The sequence below is a fragment of the Lolium perenne genome, chromosome 1, assembly GCF_019359855.2.
Source record: "Lolium perenne isolate Kyuss_39 chromosome 1, Kyuss_2.0, whole genome shotgun sequence".
NCBI lineage: Eukaryota > Viridiplantae > Streptophyta > Magnoliopsida > Poales > Poaceae > Lolium > Lolium perenne.
The window spans coordinates 90,201,399-90,224,794 of NC_067244.2; the positions used below are offsets into that span (position 1 = coordinate 90,201,399).

General features: G+C 48.2%; 1 long non-coding RNA gene across 1 annotated transcript; it reads right to left on the reverse strand.

Annotated features, from left to right (window-relative positions):
• Positions 1-18,598: 18,598 nt before the first annotated feature.
• On the reverse strand, positions 18,599-22,396 carry LOC139838621 (uncharacterized). Its single transcript, XR_011756194.1, has 4 exons — positions 21,883-22,396; positions 20,838-20,913; positions 20,557-20,672; positions 18,599-18,912 (listed from the first exon to the last, which is right to left on the reverse strand). It is a non-coding gene; the product is annotated as an uncharacterized lncRNA (long non-coding RNA).
• Positions 22,397-23,396: the final 1,000 nt, after the last annotated feature.

Genomic DNA, 23,396 nt, shown 5'->3' on the forward strand with positions numbered 1-23,396 from the left:
GACAGCGACATAGAGAATATTTTCTTCCTAACTTCATAAATAGAAATACCTGCACACTTGAATAACCCGCATAATTCATGTAAAACAGTAAATGATCTCCAGGATGGACAGTTCGATCCCCTTCATAGCGGTTATCCACAACACGTTCAATAATTTTCATAGGTATTTTATATGGAATCACTTTCTCACCTGGCGCCTCATCCACTACCTTTGCAGTAGTAGTAGATTTTCCAAATAGGAATTCAAGAGAAGATCTCTCCATAATGAATTATAGCAGCAGGCAGAAATAAAAACAGCACGTACAGTAAAAGTTTTCCTTACCAATTCCACTTACCAATAGCGCTTCACTCCCCGGCAATGGCGCCAGAAAATAGTCTTGATGACCCACAAGTGTAGGGGGTGTATCGTAGTACTTTCGATAAATAAGAGTGTCGAACCCAACGAGGAAAAGAAGGTGTTGACAAGCAGTTTCGATGAAGGATTCACTGTAAATACAAGTTTTCAGGAGGTTTTGATATAGCAGATACATAAAATACAAGTAAGTAAAATGCGAGAATAATAATTGCAGCAAGTGGCCCAATCCTTTTTAGCACAAAGGACAAGCCGGTTTGTTTAATTAAGATGACCAAACGTTCTTGAGGACACACAGGAATTTAGTCTAGTGCTTTCGCTTCATATAATTGATTAATCTTCATTGTTTTAATAAGTGTTGTGTAGGTGAACCTATGCTAATGCACCGCCCTTCCTAGGACTAATACATACTTGTGATTAAACCCCTTGCAAGCATCCGCAAATACAAGAAAGTAATTAAGATAAATCTAACCACAGCCTTAAACTCTGAGATCCTGCTATCCCTCATGCATCGATATACCAACGGGGGTTCAGGTTGCTGTCACTCCGGCAACCCCACAATTAGCAAAAGAATACAAGATGCATTCCCCTAGGCCCATAAAGGTGAAGTGTCATGTAGTCGACGTTCACATGACACCACTAGAAGAATAACACCACAACTTAAATATCAAACCATTAAATATTACTCAACATAGTTCACTACTAACATTTAGACTTCACCCATGTCCTCAAGAACTAAACGAACTACTCACAAGACATCATATGGAACATGATCAGAGGTGATATGATGATGGATAACAATCTGAACATAAACCTTGATTCAACGGTTTCACTCAATAGCATCAATAACAAGGAGTAATCAACACCGGGAGAGTATCCCCTATGAAATACTCAAGATTCAACCCTAGATGTTACAGCGGAGAGGAGGTGCAGCGGTGGAGATGACGGTGTCGGTGGTGGAGATGATGATGATGATCCCAATGAAGTCCAGCTCGATGACGGTGACGATGGCGATGATTTCCCCCTCCGGGAGGGATTTTCCCCGGCAGATTTCTGCCTGCCGGAGAGCTCCTTTCTCTCTGGTGTTTTCCGCCTCGAGGAGGCGGCGATGACTATCCTCGATGTTCCCCCGCACCTTAGGGTTTCTGGGAGATGAAGTACGCGAAATGGCAATGGCCGAGGGGGTCGTAGGCCCCCTCCCCACATGGCGGCGCGCCGGCATTGGTGGCTGCGCCGGCCCATGGGGAGGGCCCATGGCGGCCCTCCTCGGCCTCCCCTTTTGGCTGGCTCCGTCATCTGGAAAAATAGGAGCTTCGGTATATTTTCCGTCAATTGTTGATCTTTAGAATATTGTATCCTGACAGTGCTTTTTCCAGCAGAATTCTGACTCCGGTGAGTAATTCTCCAATAATCATGAAACATGCAAATTAGGTGAAGTAACATAAGTATCATCTCTAAATATGAAATATATCAATGAATAACAGTAAATTATGATATAAAATAGTGATGCAAAATGGACGTATCAGGGGCTACTGGGTAGTACCTTTCGCTTGTAGAGGAGCTTGTCGAGGAAATGGCCAACTTCCTTCTTGAAATCCTGGATCTCCGATGACTCGGAGTCAGGCTTACCCCAGGCATTGTCCAACATGGAATTGAGCAGATCTTGCTCAAGCTCCCATTTTTCTGCCTCAGTTAGCTTGTTGAAAAATTTGGTTGCATAGGCCTTAGGGGTGGAGGTAAGATCAGCTGGATCTCCAAAATTCTTCGGAAAAACGACCATGTCACTCGCCGCAGCTTCAGTTTTCCCCGAGGAGTTGACTTCCGCATCCTCTTGGCCTTGAACTTCAGCCTCGTCAGGGGCATGACCTTTGCCTCAGGAGCTTTCTCCGCCCACTTTCTCGCTACTAACCGGAATTATTTCCGGCGGAGTTGACGTGGCAGGAGCGGGAGATTGCTCCGTCTGAGGAGGAGATGGCCGGGGAGTGGCGTGGGAGGCACTTGGCGGAGCTGGTGTTGCGGGACCAACAGCAGGAGACTTCTTCATGTACTTAGTGATGGGCTCTTGGACGTTGGTCCGCGCGGTGGTGGTACTCGGATTCCTACAAACATGCAAAGGAAATACATAAGTAACAAGTTTTACCAAGACAAAAGACGCGCTGTACTCGGAAACTTACGTGGCGCTAGGAATGTTGGGACGTGATCGCTTTCCTGCTGTCACCAGCAGTTTGATACGCTCGCGCTCCGCCTTCTTGGAGTTCAGCGGAGGCGGCTCTGTGACCTTGGGCTTCTTGGCGGAGGCCTCGCCGCTAGCTCTGGCTTCGGAGCCGAAAGCTTTGGCGCGGGGACGCTTTGAAGGTCGAGGGGCAGCCTTTCGAGGCGCTTGCTCCTCTTCCTCCTCGTCGTCCTCCGGATCCTCCTCCACCGCATCGTCGCTGACGGGGACTCAAAGTATGTTGTGCAAATCTTCCTCCACCAAAGTGTCGAGCTGAGAGGAGGATTCGAGAGTAAGTTAGAACACTTCAAAAAATATGAGAAGTTGAAGAATAGCAAAGGAACAAGTGCTTACCGGAGGACATTGGTTGTTCGTGTTGATGTCTTTAATAAGTTCCGGGACCGGTTGGCCCCGGCCTATCTTCACAAGTGTCTTGATTCTCCTCTTGAGAGAATCAGTAGGGAGATCATGGCGCGTCACTCGGAGAGGGTCGTCCGCTGACGTGGGCACTACCCTTCGAGTAACCGACGTTGCCCTATCATGTATTGACTAATTGGAGGCCCATGAAGACACCCGAAGGCTAGATGGGCCACCTGGACAGCGCACCGGAAGAAACCTAGGCGGGCAAGACAAGGAAGCGGTCAACAAGGAAAGATTAGATCTAAAAGTACTGTAAACCTAGTCGTACTCGGTTAGGACCCTTGAGACCTGACCTCCTATATAAAGGCCAGGAGAGGGGCTGCCGAGGGACACGAACAATCTTAGCAATCTTAGGCAGAAAAAGCTTAGAGCTAGGTAACCCTAGCAATAGCAATCTCGACTAGATCTCAGCCGAACTATTCGGCACCCCATTGTAACCCATTGACATCATAATCAAAGAACAGACAGGCAGGACGTAAGGGTTTTACCTCATCGAGGGCCCCGAACCTGGGTAAATCGCTCTCCCCGCTTGTCTGTAAACCGATGTCTCGTGTCAGCCTACAGGATTCCATCAACCCTAAGCCCCTATCGGAGGGCATTGGCGAGGAGTACCCTCGACAATTGGCGCCGTCTGTGGGAAATCTGTCGGCACAAGGCAGGTCATCGGCAGCACCAGTTATGTCCGCGGCATTCTTACTCGAGTCGCCGACACCAGCAAAGCCAAGAGATCCGATCCGCTGCGGATCCTTCGAGTTCGTGCCGCACCGCGAAGAACTTCACCCGAATTATATGGCATCGTCTCTCAACACGGAAGCTATTTTCAGTGGCGTCCACTTCGTCATCGACTCCGGAGGTTTTCTTCGCCTCCCCGGGGCCAGCGTGTCCGACTCAAAGGCCGTGCCTCAGGAGGGTATCCCTTCGGCAACAGCCCTAAAAATTTCTCCCAGAAGCATACGAGAGAGCAACCGATAAAATCTCGACGCCGCGGCTGGACAAAGAAAGAGACGAAGGAGCTCACACCGTGAAGAGGAAGGCAGAACAGCAGTCCACTCTCGATGCTATGACATGTCGTCAATCAGAGGCCGCACCCGTTCTCCACACCTCTCAGCTACAGAGCAACTCGAGGCGCCATGTTACCTCCACTCTTACTTCGATCCTAAGGATGGTCGGGAAAAGTCCAGCCATCTGTTAAGGAACTGCCGACACTTCCTAGAGATTCGGCAGTTCTGCGACGACCTTAGAGCTGAAGCCACATCAAGAGTTCGCATGATGGAAGAGAAAGCAAGGTCCTATGATCATCAGCTAGAACCATATGAGCCAATGGAAAAAGATGAATATGTACCAGTCGAGGCATTCCCAGCACTGCGTGGACAAATCAGCATGATCCACAAAACCAGCTTTTCGAAAAGAGAAATCAAAAAGTTCTCCCGAGAAGTAAAATACGCGGAAGTTTCCATGGTTGATACGCCGGATTTTATCGATTGGTCAGATCAGAGCATCACCTTCAGCAGGGCGGACCACCCGAAGGCCGTCCCAAGGCCCGGTCACGCGGCCCTTGTCCTGGAAGCACAGATTGGAGGATACAATATGGGCAAAGTATTCATGGACGGTGGAAGCGGCTTGAACCTGTTATTCGCCAGCACAATGATGGCAATGGGTTTAACAGTCGACATGCTAAAAGAATCCGACACAGGGTTCCACGGCATTATACCGACTCGGCCCGCCTACTCGCTGGGCAAAACATCATTGGACGTAGTCTTCGGCACGCCCAGTAATTTCAGGAAAGAAAGGGTCGAGTTCGAGGTAGTCGACTGGGAATCTCAGTACCACGCCATCCTCGGCAGGCCTGCGTTTGCCAAATTCATGGCCGTGCCTCATTATGCATACCTGAAACTAAAGATGCCAGGCAACAACGGGACCCCAATAACCGTTCACGGCAGCTTCGCTCGGTCAGACAACTGCGACAGGGAATTTCAGAAGATCGCCTCGAAGTTTGGAGCCAAAGAAGAACTCAACGCGATCGATGCCATTACAGATCACACACAGCCACCAGCCGACAATCGAAACGCAAGATCCGATGAGTTCGATACTGCAAAGGAAACCAAGAAGCTGCAGGTGCACCCTACTGATCCGAAGAAAACGGTCAACACCTCGGCTAACCTAGATGTCGCATAGGAAAGTGCGCTCATCGAGTTCCTCCGTGAGCGCTGGGAGATATTTGCATGGGAGCCATCCGACATGCCAGGTATCCCCAGGGAACTCGCTGAGCACGCCCTAAATGTTGACCCGACGGCCAAACCAGTACAGCAGTCGATGTGGCAATTCTCCGAACCTAAAAGAAGAGCAATCGGTGAAGAAGTTAATCGACTCCGCAAGGCGGGATTTATCCGAGAGCTTAAGGAATCTGAATGGGTGGCTAATCCAGTCATGGTGCCGAAGAAGGACACAACCGCCCTCCGCATGTGCATCGATTACACTAGCCTTAACAAGCACTGCCCGAAAGATCATTTCCCACTGCCTCGAATAGATCAGATAGTCGATTCTACAGCCGGGTGCGATCGTCTCTCTTTCCTCGATGCGTACTCCGGGTACAACCAGATCAAACTGAAGAAGGAAGACCAGGAGCTAACCGCGTTCATCACTCCACACGGTGTTTTCTGTTACAACGTCATGACCTTCGGGTTGAAAAATGCAGGAGCTACCTACCAACGCTGCATGCAAGCCTGCCTCGCGGAGCAGATTGGAAGGAACATTGAAGTCTACATTGATGATATCGTGGTGAAAACAAAGCACGCAGCCACACTCATCGATGACTTGCGGGAAACCTTCGACAATCTGGACAGATACAAAATCAAGCTAAATCCGAAGAAATGTTTTTTCGGAGTGCCAGGAGGACAAGTACTCGGGTACTTCATATCAGCCAGAGGAATCGAGGCTAACCCCTTGAAGATCAAAGCTATCCTCGACATGGAGCCGCCAAAGAATCTGCACCAAGTGCAGCAGTTGGCAGGCCGATTAGCAGCGCTTAGCAGGTTCATCGCAAAGCTGGGGGAGAAAGCTTTGCCCTTCTACAACCTGATGAAAAAGTCAGAAAAGTTCGAGTGGACAAAGGAAGCACAAGACTCTTTCGACAACTTGAAGAAAATCTTATCGACCTCCCCGGTGCTTGTGACTCCGCGTGAAAAGGAGACACTGCTGATGTACATAGCCGCTACAGCTCAAGCCTTCAGCAGCATTTTGGTTGTCGAACGAGAAGAAGCAGGGAGAGTTCATGGTGTGCAGAGGCCCGTTTACTACCTCAGTGAAGTACTTACCCCCGCAAGGCAGAGGTATCCTCATCATCAGAAGTTGGCATATGCAGTGTGGAGGTCGGCTCGCAAGCTGAGGCACTACTTCACGGAGCACCCGATCAAAGTTGTGAGCGAAGCACCCCTGAAGAGCATAATGACCAATCCTGAAGCCACAGGACAAGTGTCTCAATGGGCCATCAAGTTAGCACCACACGACATAACTTACGTCAACCGAACGGCGGTAAAATCCCAAATCCTCCCAGATTTTGTGGCAGATTGGATCCAATCACAGACACCAGCAACACCCGACATGTCGGGGTCATGGGTAATGTACTTTGATGGGTCAAAACGGAGTACAGGCGCAGGGGCAGGAGTGGTGCTGATATCACCACAGGGAGATAAGATGAAGTATATACTACGCATGAATTTCTCCCTGCCGACAAACAACGAAGCGGAATACGAAGCGCTGCTGCACGGAATGAAAATGGCGAAGGCATGTGGCGCTACGCGCCTAGAAATCTACGGAGACTCGAACCTGGTGGTCCAGCAGTCAATGAACCTGTGCGATGCAGTTAGTGACAACATGGTTTCTTATCGGCAGCTGTATCAGAACATGGAGGCTAAATTTGAAGGATGTGAGCTTAAGCACATCGGCAGAGCCAGTAACGAGGAAGCCGACACTTTGGCAAACATCGGGTCCACATGCTCCCCTATCCCATATGGAGTTTTTTACGAAGTGATCGCTCAAAGATCAATTAAGGAAAAGCCGTCTGCAAAACCATCGGTTGAAGAATTGGAGAAAAGCTCACTACAAAAACCTTCGACTGAAGAATCTCCAGTCCTTTCTGCCGAACAAGTCCTCCTCCTCGAGCCACTATGGACCGAACCATTCCTAGCGTACCTGTCAAAACAAGAGCTGCCAGAAGACCCTGTGGAAGCTAAGCGAATCGTCAGACGATCAAAGGCCTTCACAGTGATAAATGGTGAGCTTTACAAGCGCAGCATCTCAGGGATCTTCCAAAGGTGCATCGCCATTGACGATGGAAAAGCACTGTTGCGCGAGATGCATGAAGGAACCTGTGGGCATCATGCGGGGAGCAGAGCCCTTGTGGCGAAAGCCTTTAGGGCAGGATTTTATTGGCCAACGGCAGCGTCGGATGCTAGGGATCTAGTCATGAAGTGCGATGCGTGCCAACGTTTCTCGTCGAAACCACACGCTCCTGCAACGGATTTAATGACAATACCCTTGGCATGGCCGTTCGCTCAATGGGGACTCGATCAAGTTGGACTGTTGCCAAGATCGTCACCTGGAGGACACACGTACTTACTGGTTGCAGTCGACAAATTCACTAAGTGGATTGAGGTAGTACCAGTGCGAAACCAAAAGGCTGAAACAGCGGTTCAATTCTTCAAAGGAATAACCTGTCGATTCAGTATGCCCCACAGCATCGTCATAGACAACGGCTCCAACTTTGATTCCGAGGAGTTCAGGAAATTTTGTGATGATGGAGGAATCAAATTGAAATTCGCATCAGTCTCTCACCCCCAGACCAATGGCCAGGTGGAAAGGATCAATGGTTTAATAGGGGATGGTTTAAAGAAACGCCTTAAAGGTGCAGCCGGAGCCTGGGTTGAAGAGTTACCATCTGTGCTATGGAGTTTGCGTACCACCCCCAACAGGTCGACCCAATACACTCCATTCTTCTTGGTGTACGGAGCCGAAGCAGTCCTGCCAGCCAATGTCCGATTTGAAGCGCCTCGAGTAACAGCGTACATAGAGTCCTCCTCCAATATCGAACTACAAGACGCTGTCGACCTCCTTGATGAAGCACGAGATATCGCCTTGGCAAGAACAACGGTCTACCAAGAAGCGCTGAGAAATTATCACAGCCGACGAATACGCAGTCGAAATTTCAGTGTTGGAGATATGGTACTTCGGTTGAAACAAAAAAGGCCCTTGAAGCTAGAATCCCCATGGGAAGGACCATACATCATCACCGAAGTGATACCAGGAGGAGCCTATCGGCTCAAAAATCCAGCCTCAGGAAAAGATGTCGAGAATCCGTGGAACGTCACGCAATTGCGACGGTTTTATACATAGGATACGATCGTTTTTTCAACGGCCTACAAGGTTGCTTTACATTATGAATAAAGATCTAATCAGATTTCTGTTACCCTTTTTCTTGCTTCAGGCTTCGGCACCCGAACGTAACGTTCGGAACCTTTTCCATCGGCTCTAACTCCCATCGGGAGCATTGGCCCAGAAGAAACGTGTTTACACGATGACATTAATTAAATACTCTCAGCAAGAGCTAAGATTAATGACACATAAAAACAACCAATCCAAGCCTCGAAAAATACGCGAGTGCTACAGTCGATGGTTACATTAAGATAAGGCTCAAACCGGTGCACCGTGTGACGAAGCCGAGCTTTCGCATAAAATACATATCGACTTCGCAATAACATTGCATAAAATACAACGAAGTCGTCGAGCAAGCAGGTTGAACTGATCACTCAGCCGCACTCGACAACAAAATATCAATCAAAATAACATAAGCGTGCAACGTACGCAGTAAACAATCTTATGCGAATACAAGGTTATTACATTTATAATCGGGATCCCCGGTCCCAGTGGGCCTTCAGTTCCTTTTCGAGGCATGATTCCATCCGAGAAACAATGGTGTGAGCAGCCCCTCTAGCAACATCATAATATTGGCCTAAATCCCTTTCAGTGTTTGCCACGGCTCTTAAATCTAAAGATGGATGACATGCCAATATTGAAGCAAAGGCAAGATCAGCACCAGCTAGAAGCTCTTTCCGCACTAGCAGCCGAATCCTCTCGGGAGAATTGAATCGGGTGAACAAGCCAGACAAAGTTTCGGGTGCCTGATCCAAAGGAAACAAGGTGTGCCAAACTATCGTAAGAAGGGCATAGTATTTATCAAAATTGTAATGTGCCTTCATCACCCGGTACTTAAACTTCGCCATGATGACGGCCTTCGGACGATGCAGCCATAAACTATGCGTTGGGTGAGCAACGTCGGTCATCGCCTCAACCTCTTCATGAATCTTCCTGTCCTCTTCAGCTGCATCCGAAGCCACGACTGGAAAAGGAACGAATGTTAGAGCCTTCAAGCTATACCCGGAATCAGAAGACAGGCTAATACTCACAGCTCAAACTTTCGGTAGCAACATGAAGACCATCAAGAGCGTATTGTTCGACGGCAGTCGCTATTTCTCCCTTCTTCCTCACCAAGGCAGCCATCGCACGAAGGGAAGTAATGTCTTTATTGAGACTAGACACCTGGTCACGTAACTGACGAACAAGGCCTGACTCATCATTACCCGAAGAATTCGGAAAGAGCTCGGCACGGGAAGAAGATGAAGGAATCTGCAGTACGTCCTCAGTTCAGACCAAGCATTAATATAAAAACTCCCATCAGGAGCGTTGAGTACGCATCACATAGGCAAAAGGATGCTCTAGCAACAAAGCCGAATTTAAAAATGTTACGGATAATCTTATGTACAAAACATCGAATAAAAGTTTAAGGATTCACCGACGTTGAAACAGGGACTGACTCAGGAACAGGCTCGGCTTGTGCTTCATCCAGCAACTTCAGAAGCCGGTTGGCGCAAGTTATTGCCGATCTCTTGAAAGGCTCAAGGTCGATTAGATGGTTTTCATCATCAACAGGCAGTGCCTTGGAAAAATCTTCCAATTCCGACCCCATCCCATGGCCCATAAGCAACTGGAAAGTAAGAACCGCACCAAACAAGCGGCTGCGATGTTTCAGTACCTCTACAGGCTCGGAAGGATCGACAAGGAAAGCTTCCGCCATCTCGTCGAGAGTCTTGTCCAGCTTCGCCTTGGGGAAGATCATTGAGTATAACTTCGACAGTGCCCCCTTGGACTTCTGCAGTAATCTGAGGATCTGGACATTTGACTCAGCAGCAAGTGACAAAGCATCGGCTGTGGAATCCTCCCGAAGCTGATGGCGTCGGCTGACAGTTAAATTGGCGGCCTCTGAAAAAGAGACGTATCAGTAATCAATGGAGAAAGCATCAAGAAAGGAGCGGAACACCATAAGGATTTTTACCCAATAAATTCTTGATGGATTCACGGAGGACACCCTCCTTCTCATCAATTGCAGCCGCCGCTGCACGCCTGGCATCCTGATCATCCTTCATCTGACGCTTCAGCACCTTTACTTCTTCCTTCAGCGAGGCGTTCTCACTCTTGGCATCGGCAGCGAGCCTGTTGGCTTCGACCGCCTGATCAGCCGAAGATTTGACGGCCTTCCAAAGTTGGGAGTTTTCGGCCTCAAGGCGAGTAAATTGTTCAGCAAAGTCCGCCACAGCATCAACTGTAGCGTAAATTGGCTGCAGCCAGGAAAAATCAAGAGGAGTCAGGTGATGGAAATTCAGCAAAGCCAGATAGATTAAGTACTTACGTGATCGCGGCCAGCCGGCGGGGTGGAAGCATCATCAGGAGGAATAACTCTCGATAATGGGACCTTCTCTACACCCGTTCGGGATGGAGGTGTTGACTTGGCAGGAGAAGGGTTCGATTCCTTAGCCGATGCTGCCCTCTCAGAAGCTAGTTTAGCCCTCTTTGCGAGAGGAACATCGTCATCGTCATCGCGAAGCGTTTTAAGTACAGTCTGCGGTTAGCATACAAGGTGACAAGAAATAAAAATAAAAAGAGTATAAATGCTCACAGGTCCAGATCATCTTCGTCCACGAAGAAGCTTGTTGAACCCTTCTTAGTAGGAGGAGGCGAAGCAGCTTCGTCGACATCATTATCTCCTCCTCTAGGACTTGATTCAGCCGATGTGATAAGATCATCATGTGCCTGCTTACGACGTCTGCTCTTGAGAAAGGCATCATCTTTGGCAGCTTCCTCCTCTTGGACATCGCTGTCCTCAAGGACGTGCTGAGCATCCTCGGTTCCCTCAGAATTGTCGTCGTCATCCTCTAATACCACGCCGCTCTCGGGTGAGGGAGGATAACATTGAGCGACAGCGGGAGCCTGTGGAAGGATAGAAAACATGTAAGGCGCAAACAAAAAGAAGAAGTAATGACAGTAAACGAAGTATGATAAGGTTACCTCGGACGGAAGATGCTTGAGATCATAAGGAGGGCGCGCTGATGTTAAGACAATGGTGTCCTTGGTGCTGAGGCATGTTAGGAGACGAACTTCGTTCTGGAGCTCATCTGCCGATAGGTCAGCAGAGTTGACCCTCGACTTGTTGTTTTTGCCAGTGTAAAGCCACAACTGGTGAGGGCGAGACATCAGCGGCTGCACTCGACGTTGTAGGAACACTGAAACTACTTCAGTGCCGCACATCGTCAGGCCTCCTGTATTCTTCAAGGTGACTATTTGCTCGAATAGCTCATCGGCTATCGCCTTTTCTTCGGGAGAAAGGGCATTGTTCCAAGACTTCTTCTTATGAGCTACCAAGACATCGTCAAAAAGAGGGAGATTTGAACGCCGCCCAGGAACAGCAGGGTCCCGAAGATAGAACCACTTATTGCGCAAGCCCTGGACGGATTCTTTCATCAGATAGTCAAAGTAGTTGACCTCCTTCCTGACAACGAAGCCAACGCCACCGACAACGGGGGGGCCGTTGCTATCGTTATGACGCTTCACATAGAAGATCTTCCTCCAAAGGCCCCAGTGAGGCTCAATGCCGAGGAAGGCTTCGCAGACGGTGATAAAAATGGAAAGGTGGAGGATGGAATTTGGGGTCAGCTGCCAGAGCTGAATCCCATAGAAGAAAAGGAGGGAGTGAAGGAACTCGTGCGCCGGAAGAGAGAGGCCACGGAACAGAAAAGCGACAAACATGACGGTGAAGCCCTTTGGGGGATTTGGGCGAGAAACCGAACCTGGGAGACGAATGTCATCCTCAGATGCGGAGATGAAGACGAGGGCGTGAAGTTTGTTGATGTCGCGGTTGGTAATGGCAGAGGCGTTCCAGTCGCGGCTAACTTTGGCCGTCTCCGATGTGATGCCACTCTTCTTTTTGCCCATGGTGAACGAAGCTTCTGATGAAGAGGCAGAGGAACAGGAGGCTTGAAGGAGAAGATGAGCAGTGAACGGGGTAAAAGGTAAAAAAGAAAGGAGGCTCCCTATTTATCCCGTAAGAATTTGAGCCCAGACGTGGCCATAACTCCACAAAGCATCGTGGGGGGAGGAGCAGATCTGACTGTACACGTGGCGCTTGAAGAAGGAGTGGAACCGGCGGCCCATTATTCCCACGTCGAGCGAAAATTGAGGAGACGCCTCGATCGCCGCGCGTGCACTAGTCAAGACCTAAAAACTGCCTGCGCAGAACTAGGGTGGGCCCGTCAGGTCAAGTCCTATCAATTGGCCCACAGCAGTTACACGTCAAGTCAAATCCCGTCAATCGGCCCACAACTATGACGTTAAAAAAACTAGAGGCACTCGAAGGAAACATGAAAAGTTGTTGGGTGAAAGACTTGAGTCTATGTACGGATTACAAGCATCCGTACCTAGACTCGGGGGCTACTCCCATCGGGAGCGTTGACGCGCACCCGATAAAAGAAAGACTCGATAGAACGAGCAGTCGAAGGAAAAAGGATTGAGTCTGCACTCGGTTACAAGCAATTTCACACAGACACTCCCATCAGGAGTGCATGATGCACACCCAATAAAAGTTTTTTGCACTCCAGGATCATGCCCGGGGACTTGATTCTGTGTAGGGTAACGTTGTTTTGCCATCGGCAGTTAACCAACAAAAGTTGGGCACGTTACTCATTATCCTTTGTATAAAGAAAATATATCGGATGAAGACCTGTGAAAAACATCGACAGAGGAGAATATTCGAGTGGTACAACTTGAGTCTACGCACGGATTACAAGCATCTGTACCTAGACTCGGGGGCTACTCCCATCGGGAGCGCTGACGCGCACCCGATAAAATAAAGACGGAGCAAATTCAAGATGAGCAAAGAACATCAGGAGAAGACATACATTAGTCTCTACCCGAACTATTTTCGGCTAGACACTCGGGGGCTACTGACGTGGGCACTACCCTTCGAGTAACCGACGTTGCCCTATCCTGTATTGACTAATTGGAGGCCCATGAAGACACCCGAAGGCTAGATGGGCCACCTGGACAGCGCACCGGAAGAAACCTAGGCGGGCAAGACAAGGAAGCGGTCAACAAGGAAAGATTAGATCTAAAAGTACTGTAAACCTAGTCGTACTCGGTTAGGACCCTTGAGACCTGGCCTCCTATATAAAGGCTAGGAGAGGGGCTGCCGAGGGACACGAACAATCTTAGCAATCTTAGCCAGAAAAAGCTTAGAGCTAGGTAACCCTAGCAATAGCAATCTCGACTAGATCTCAGCCGAACTATTCGGCACCCCATTGTAACCCATTGTCATCATAATCAAAGAACAGACAGGCAGGATGTAAGGGTTTTACCTCATCGAGGGCCCCGAACCTGGGTAAATCGCTCTCCCCGCTTGTCTGTAAACCGATGTCTCGTGTCAGCCTACAGGATTCCATCAACCCTAAGCCCCTATCGGAGGGCATTGGTGAGGAGTACCCTCGACATCCGCCCCGGTGTACGCGCACATTAATCGTGCGTTGAACCACAGAGGCTGGATCCTCCGAGAAAACCAGCTAAGGGTGAGCTGGGCTCCGGTTAGCCCGTCATGGACTAACTAAGAGATTCTCCTCGCAGCCTTCATGAAGCTCCAGCTGGCGAGTTCTTCCGGAGGCTTGTTGTTGAATTTGGGCAGTCCTTCGTGGACGTCCGGAACTGAGATGTTCTTCTCATAGAACCATCCAGCGTTCCAGTACCGGACGGATTCGTGGGAGTCATGGGGCGGATACATACGGCCAGGTCGGAGCATAAAGGTCATGCTCCCGCAGTTCACCATGGCCTTGTCCTTCATTTCTTTCTTCACCCGGAAGTAAAACTGCCATAATCGGACATCTGGTCGGATCCCGAGATGCCCTTCGCAGAGTGTTACGAAGTTGGAAAGAAGGAGATATGAGTTTGGGCATATGTTGTGGGGCTAAAGTCCGTATGTGTTGAGGATAGAGAGGAAAAATTCCGAACAGGGGAGCGATAGAACGCGCTCAACCCAAGCTTTGGTCATGACCCTTTCGTCCGCATCAGGCTTGGGGACGTCGGAGTCACGCATGAAACTCCAATGTGAGGAGATCATGCCCTCGTTCTGGAGTTCCCTAAGCTCCGCATCGGTGGTTTCACAGGGCCACCACTGACCCCTCTCGCCTTCGCGGATCCGGGCCTTGGAAGCTTTCTTGTTTTCCGCCTCCTGCACCTTGGCTGCCATTCTGACTTGACCCTCAAGTTCTTCTTGAAATTCTTTGGGAGTAGGGATCCGGCCTAATGCAGTGCTGGAAGATGCGGAGAATGGTTGAGCTAGCCTAATGTCGGAAACAAATGGTGGCAGATATGCAATGGGATCCGGGCAGATTGGTTCTAATGTGCTGGGTTCCAGGCTATTCGGAGAACTACCAGTACATTTTGGTGAACCATGTGACATGCTTCCGGCTGCACCCATGCGAAACTAAATTGAGTAACCGGATCTACACTAAGCCTTTCTTCTACGAGGCCGGCGCACGTACCGTTAATGGCGCGGTGGTCCGATGGAGCTCCGGTGAAGTGAAGATCGCCGGACTTGAAGCAAACCTCACTGCTTGGCCACGAATCGGCGGCGGGAAGAGTTTCCCGATCAACCGTAACGATCTTGGCATGAGGGGAGGCTTGGAGTGGCGGCGCGCGAAGCTTTCCGCGGAGCAGCTCGCCAGAGTCGAGATCTAACTAGCGGCGCGGCGCGAGGAAGAAGACGTGGTTGGTGAGGAGGTGAAAGAATGAAAAGTTACCGCGCGTGGGGGTATTTATAGACCTCGCGCGGAGATTCGTGTTTCGGATCCGATGGTGGAAACTGAACAGTCGCAAAGTTGGATGCGTGACACGTGTCTTAGGTTAAAAGCGGTAAAACGACGTGGAGGTAACTTAACTGTGCACTCCCAAAATTTCCGGCTAAAGATTCGCATCTCCGAAAATTTAGCACGGGAAAAAAGGAAGTTGTGCGCGGGAAAAGTAGAAAATCTGCTACGTTGCTGTTACTGAAGATCAAGAGATTTCCGAGAAGATGACATCGGAAACAAGGAAGTTTTTGAAGCTCTTCAAGATTCTCTTCAGATCCGAGCTGAGTGAAGTCGGAAGAATGATGAATCTCAGAGAACTTCGGGGGCTACTGTTGTAGGTATACTTTATGGGTATATCAACGACATGGCCTAGATCCTGCACGCCCGGGTGGCCTAGAGATGGTGATGTGGCATGTGGCCCATCGGGCGGCCCAGTTGATGTGGGCACTACCCTTCGGGTAACCGATGTTGCCCTATCCTGTACCATCTAGTTGGAGGCCCATGAAGACACTCGGAAGCAAGGCGGGCCGCTAGAAGGGTGCACCAGAAGGTTCCTTGACGGGCAAGACAAGGAAGCAGTCAAACAAGGAAATATCGGATCTAAACTACTGTAAATCTAGTCGTATTCGGTTAGACCTCTTGAGACCTGGCCTCCTATATAAAGGCCAGGAGAGGGGCTGCCGAGAAACACGATCAATCTTAGCAATCTTAGCCAGCAGAAGCTTAGAGCTAGGTCACCTTAGCGATTAGCCATCTCGACGAGATCTCAGCCGAACTATTCGGCACCCCATTGTAACCCATTATCATCATAATCAAGAACAGACAGGCAGGACGTAAGGGTTTTACCTCATCGAGGGCCCCGAACCTGGGTAAATTGCTCTCCCCGCTTGTCTGTGAACCGATGTCTCGTGTCAGCTTGCAGGATTCCATCAACCCTAAGCCCCTATCGGAGGGCATTGACGAGGAGTACCCTCGACAATTGGCGCCGTCTGTGGGAAATCTGTCGGCACAAGGCACAAGATCGGACATCGGCTGAACCCGTCATGTCATCGGTAGCTTCATCAACACCGTCATCGCCTCGTCTGGGAAGCCCGATTCGTTTCGGCTCCTACGAGTTCACCCCACATAGCGATTCGTCTCGCTCGACTTTCTCCGGTCTACAAGGCAACATGGAGATGACCTTCGGGAGCGTCCACTACAACGTCAACTCAGAAGGAATTCTTCGGCTGCTGGAATCTCCCATCTCCAGGTCGACGAGTCCAAGCACATCGTCGTCACTCGACCTTTCGGCTGGCCTGACAAGCCCGTCGAGTTTGCCCGCGCCTTCGACTCCCCGTTCAGCATCCTCCATGTCGGTCGAATCCGATGATCCCGCGTCCTCGGAGCTAACCTCGTACTACTGCATGAACTGCGACACCAGGCACGGGCTAGGGTCGAGCGACACACCGTTCATCTGCAATGCCCACTATTCGTCGGGAGAGGACAGCATCGACAACATCACCCAAGGAGACACCCGAAGAGTGGTGCCCCTCCAAGTTTACATTGCTAACAGGGGAGATGGAGATCGCACCCCCCGTTCCAGCAGGCGAGCTAGTTTTGAGAACATCGCCAGCAACAATAACAGCGACCACACCATCGCAGAGAAGGAGTGGGCAGCAGCCAAGGCAGCCATGCTTAACAACACACCACTTCCAGCGGGAACCACGGTTGGCACTCTCAATGCTTACCGCTCCATATTGGAGAAAAATCGGGAGCGCCTATCTAAGGAGCAAGCCACCCTCGAGAGACGCCTATCTGCGGCAGACCGATCCAGCGAGCGACGAAGGGGCTCGCAGGGAAGTGCCTCTCGAAGTACTCACGGAGGAGGCAAACATCGATCAAGAATGTCTAGGCTCTCGGAAGACGATGCTAGAGAAATAACATCAAATTTGACCAAGTCCTTCATGACCACAGACACCGCGGGCATGCCACGACCAAAGACCGTCGTGGGAGCGACCGCCAACCTCGCTGCATATCTCATCAATCAGCGCCCTGAAGGGTCCATGGCTCAAGCCCACCGAGGTGCCCTAGAAAGTCTCGCGATATTGGGAGACAATCTGGTCCCAAGAAAGGACAAGACTACGTTGCAAGCAAGTGGCTCAAAGCACCACGCGAGAGACGCTCGGGATGAAATTACTCAGAGTATGATCGACAAAGCAAGGTGGCGACGCGCCGCCAGAGAGGAACTCGACAGCGATTCTTCGGATGAGACCTAGGAGAACGACGGCGAGCTTAGGGGAGCCGATTGTTTAAGCTACAAAATTCGGGAGGCGATGCCACCCAAGAAGTTCAAACCCACCCCTACCGACGCCACCAAATACGATGGGCAGCAGGAGCCGAGATCCTGGATAGAGGATTATCTGCAGACCGTGATTCTGCAAAAAGGGAACCAGATAGCAGCAATGCAGTGCCTGCAGCTTTACCTAAAGGACTCAGCGCGAGCCTGGCTAAGAGGTCTGCCGAAGGGTTCCATCAAGTCATGGGACGACCTAGTAGAAGCCTTCATCGCCAACTTCCAAGCAACCTACAAAAGGCCCGTCGGGATTGAAGAGTTACGGTATTGTCAGCAAAAGCAGAAGGAGTCGATGCGCGCATACATCGGGAGATTCACCAAGCTCCTGAACGTTGCAGAAGACGTATCTATCGACAGAGCAATCGACGCCTTCAGTGATGGCATCCGACGTGAAAGCTATATAGAAGAACTTGGACGCAAGAAACCAAAAACCATAACCAAGTTAATGGAAATCGCCAACAGCTGGGCCGATGGCGAAGACAACGTTCGAAAGCCACGACAGCGCAGCGACGACGAAGAAGATGACCAGCCGAAGCATGATTCGGGTGGTCGAAGGGATCGCAACAAGAGAAGGAAGAACCGCAGCTACGATGAAAACAACTTGGTGGCCGCAGGCTACTCTGATTGGCAGGATGATCGGTACGATGACAGGCGAGATGATCGACAAGACGGTAATCGGAACAACTCTGGGAACCGTGGCAACTATAAACCACGACAACAGAGAACTGATACGTCTCCGACGTATCGATAATTTCTTATGTTCCATGCTTGTTTTATGACAATACCTACATATTTTATACATACTTTATGATGATTTTATGCGTTTTCCGGAACTAACCTATTGACGAGATGCCAAAGTGCCAGTTCCTGTTTTCTGCTGTTTTTGGTTTCAGAAATCCTAGTAAGGAAATATTCTCGGAATTGGACGAAATCAACGCCCAGCATCTTAGAATCACACAAAGCTTCTAGAACACCCGAGAGCCGCCAGAGGAGGGCCCTGTGGGCCCCAGATGATAGGCCGGTGCGGCCAGGGTGTGGGCCGCGCCTGTGGGGACCCCGGACTAACTGTCCGAAATACCCTGTTATGTATATAGTTCACGATCCCATGATCAGTGCGCCGTGAACACATAACCGAACTGATATCAAATTACACCATCCATTACAAAGCGGAATAAGGAAATTACAATAAGGTCACATGACCATTACTTACATAATAGCCTCGAAGGGCCTAACTAAACATCAGAGTAGCATCATCACTTCAACAGCGCGGAGCCCAAGTCATTCGCCTTAAACCCTACAGGCAACTGACTGGGAAGACGTTCCTAGCTCGCATAGACGTCGCCAACTCCTTCTTCATCCGTCGTGTTCCTCCAAGTCTGGCCAAGTAAATAGCCAGGGACAAAGCCGTGAGTACATTTGAATTGTACTCGCAAACCATCAAGAAGGTACTTTGCAAGAGTGCAAGATAACAAGTGCTAATCTAAGATGACAAGAGGGAAGAGCTAATTTCTCTTGTGGAAATAGCATGAAGAAGAGAAGTAGTTTCCCTTGTGGATATAGCATATGAAAGAGAAATAGTTTCTCTTGTGGATATAGCATCCTGGCATCTCAGTTGGTGGGGACACTAAGAGGGTTCTATGACATCTCTATATCTTTATTGAAGAAGATACTTCAACAAAGTTCCACTACATAAAACACTAGGATGGGGGTAACCCAGTTTATTTCCTTTCCGACCATCTCCAAATGGTCAACCAAACCATTCTAGTACCCTTCCGGTACTCCGAAAACAAGTTCCTTTTTTTCCTTTAGTAAACACTTTCTCAAACAAAACTCATTAGGCTAAGCAACAGCCATTTCAACCGTCCATGACCGCGGACACGGCTATTCGAATAGATTTGACTCTGCAGAGTTTGCACACTTTCCCCACAACTATCCGGATACCTATCGTGTGGGCATCATCCCCGCATAACAACATATGCCACGACGGATACCCGGACATAACCTTTCGCCCATTCGACTTAACACGAGGTCCTACCCTATGGAGTATGTATCTCCCCGGCACCGTGGCAGCTCACCTCCTTTTGAGCGTGGCTCCACCGCCAAGCCAGGAGACCCATAGTGTCTTCCGGACGGGTCAGCCCCGAAGGCCTCCCGTTATACTATTGTCCCAACCTTGACAACCCGGACTCGGGGGTAACCGTACCCTTGTATAGTTGTGCGGTGCCTCATGCTAAGAAGAGCAAACGTCAAGTTAAGCTCCGTGCCCATGTTGGAGTAGCTATGGTTGCGCGGGTTAATTGTCACGGGTGAATACTTAGGCGCCAAAGTTTTCAAAAACAAGATTTTCTTTTCAACCATCTTTGCCAAGATCATTTCCTTTCATAAACACACGCTTGGGTAAGTCCAACTCACCCAAGGTTTTCAAAAATTCTTTTCAACAAGGTATTTTTCCAAGGGGGTTCCCAACCTATAGTTTTATGAAGGAACTAAGAGTCACAATGACATGATGCTAGCCATCATACCACTAAGGGGATGATAATTGAGGTGTTAAGGGGATCATACATACTTAGGATAAGCATGTATAGGGACAACATAAGTTGGAAGATCCAACAAGGTTCAAGATGTTAATCATCATACCGCTAAGAAGATGATAATATAGATGGTCAAGGGGGCATACATGCTCAGGGTATGCATGCATAAGATCAACAAGGGGTTCAACATACTCGAGAGTAAGTATGCAGAACATCAACAAGGGGTTCAAGAAGGGTGTCAAGAGGTCGACACACACAAGATAAGTGGGCATATCCCTCACACTTAGAAGGTACACCAAGATCATGATAATTACCACCATTTCCCTAAAGGGGATGGTAGGTGAGGTGTCAAAGAGAATCCAACATGCTCATGGTGAGCACGCTCCATCAACATAAGTAGATACCACACAAAATATATCGAGAGACAAGAATAACAACAAAGTAACCACGATATGTGATTCAACATTCAGAGATCAAGAGATGGCTTGCCTTGGTTGGCTTATTTGTCCCTGGACTTCTTCAACTCCATCAAATATGTATTCCAACAATAAAAATAAAATCCCCGTCCGATTCCACTTCTTCTTCTTCTCCGGAAGTGTTCGCATCTATCGCCGGAAAATATAAGAGGAACACAATAAACACATTGCACCAACAAAACAACATTCAACAAACAACAACTAACCATGCAGCCAAGGTATAACATACTAAGGACTTATAGATACCACAAAACAACTTTAAGAGTTTTAATTTAGAAAACCACATTTATTTACCTAGTAGAGGTATGAGTGCGTCACAACTTAGCAATTGCCTCTCTCGGTTATCACCATGGTATAAACCAAATATCCCCTGGTAGATAACATCATGAAGAGGACAAATGCATTAGTTTGGCATCAAACACATACACAATACAATTTCAAACATTTTTGGAAGAGTAGAAATCAGTTTTCCCAATTTAATTTGCTCCCAAAACACTACATCCAAAATAGGAAGCAAACCATCTATCACATCATTTGAAAACTTAAGAAAAATAATAGAGCTAAAGTTAAATTGCAGAGGTTTTGTTTTGCAAGCATAAAACATTGGTTGTCCAATTTTTAATAAAAAGAGGTGGTTAAAGTTTTTAAAACAAACCAAAAAGTTTTGGTACAATAGTCCATGCCACACATACACATTACTAACAGTACCAAATATGCATGAACAGAGACTAAAATTATTTTTCCTAGATGGCCAGTATTAAAACAAGACTAACCCAATTGGAATCACTCAAAAAGGTTGAACCTACAATTTTAGGACCTTGCTTGAATCTGACTGTACAGAAAACAAGATCTGTATGCCAAAAATTGTAGAAAAATCCTAAAAATATGAGGTCAGTTGCATCTGAAAGGTATTGACAATACGGTTCTAATGCAATTGGTTTCACTCGCAAATTCATCTCCAAGCTCATGGTATAAACAGACAAAGTCAGATCTGACCAGAAATTGATCTGTGAATCATTTCAATTCTAGGTGGTTATTTGAGGTGAGACCAACGGCAAAATAAAGCTAATGGAGAGGGCTTTCATCCCCAGTTGAGTTTGCTCAAAAAGGTTTTGTAAAACTAAACAAATCTAACAAACAGCGAAACAGCATGTTTTCAGAACTTTAATTACTCAGGAATATCTGCTACGAATTTGAGGATGAAACCAACGCCAAGTTGTAGATCTTTTCATAAGCTAAGGGTGGAACTTTGGATCACTCGATTTGGAGCTGTACACGAGTTTTGGTGGATTTTACAAGTTCGTACCAGAATCTGAAACAGCAAGATGAAAGAAATTACTGCAAGGTTTTGGACGAATTTTGGTCAAGAACTTCAGATCTGAGGATAGGTGAAGCTTCTCCATGCTTGGACCAACATGCACCTGCATCAAGATCCAAACTTAGCAAGGGAGGAAGAAGAAGAGGAGAGAAAACCATCTAGGATTGGGGAGAAGAAGGAGAGGGATGCTCTCATGGAGAGGGGGAGCTTGAGGGAGGGGGAGAGCTTCATCTTGGAGAGCTTTTCATGGCCATGGCCGGCCATGAAGCTAGGAGGAGCAGCAATTTCGTCGGGAGAGGTAGGAGGAGAGTGTGTGGGAGTGGAGGAAAGAGTGGGGAGTGGAAAAGTGAGAGCAAGTGAGGAGGGGGTGGGCTGCCAAGCCCCTTTATATAGAGGGAGAGGGGGTGGGCTGCCTCCTCATTGATTGGGTTGGTTGGGAGGTAGCCTCTTCATTGATTGGGTTAGTTGGGAGGCTGGTTTGGGGAAGAGATATTTGACCCAAGCTGAATTTATTTGTGGCATTGGGAAGGGACAAAGGAGGAGAGGCTTCCCAAGGTGGAGTAATTATGTGCGAGAGAGGGAAATGGAGAGGCATGATGCATGTGTGCCATGGCATGGCCGGCCACATATTTTTGGCCATGCACAAGTGATCAACAAGAGATAATTGCTACACATGCATGACACCCAAGGTTGAGTGCCTCACAAATTACTAAAATGGTGGCCTAAAAAGATATACAATTTTAGGCAAAGTGATACTAATGCACAAGGGTGCTAAAGTAGATGGTGGTGACATTCTGACCTGATAAAAGATGTGTCCAAGAGATGATGGTGGTGATGATGATTTAGACAATGGTAGAGCAAGGCTAGGAGAGATGGTGAGTGAAGTAACCATATACTCACAAGGATGAATATGGTGACATAAATCATCAGTTCATGATGTCAAGGTGATGATGGAAAATAATAAAGGATTGAGATGGGTATGATGAAATATAAGTTGCGCTTCAAATAAGAGGTCAATTGGGAGTGGTTTGAAATACTCCTGAGTCTAGGGTTTTGTTGAAGGGATTCCACTTGAAAGTATCAAATGATCATCCATACGATCAAGAATTGGATGATGGGGGATACAATGTGGTGGATCAGAGATGTGCATAAGATGTGCAAGTGTTGCCATTTAAATAGAATTCAGTTGAAAGGTATTCGAAACACCTCAATTGTCTAGGGACAATTGAGAAGGAAATTAATTTTAAAAAAAGACTTTGAAAAGGATTGAGAGAAGTTAGGTAGAACATAGGATTCAAAATGTTCTACTTACTTTATCAAGTAAGGTGGAGTTTTCTAAATTTTAAATAACCAAGAGAAAAACAAGAAATGGTATAAGTACCATAAGCAAGCCTTTTGTAAAAGGAAAACAAAATAGAAAGTAATGTTTTAGAAATCAGTACTTGGTAGAAATGGGATGAAAAACAAAACCCATTTCAGTTCTGTGTTTTCTTTGAAGAAATATCCTGAAAAGATTTTATAAAACTAGAAGTAGT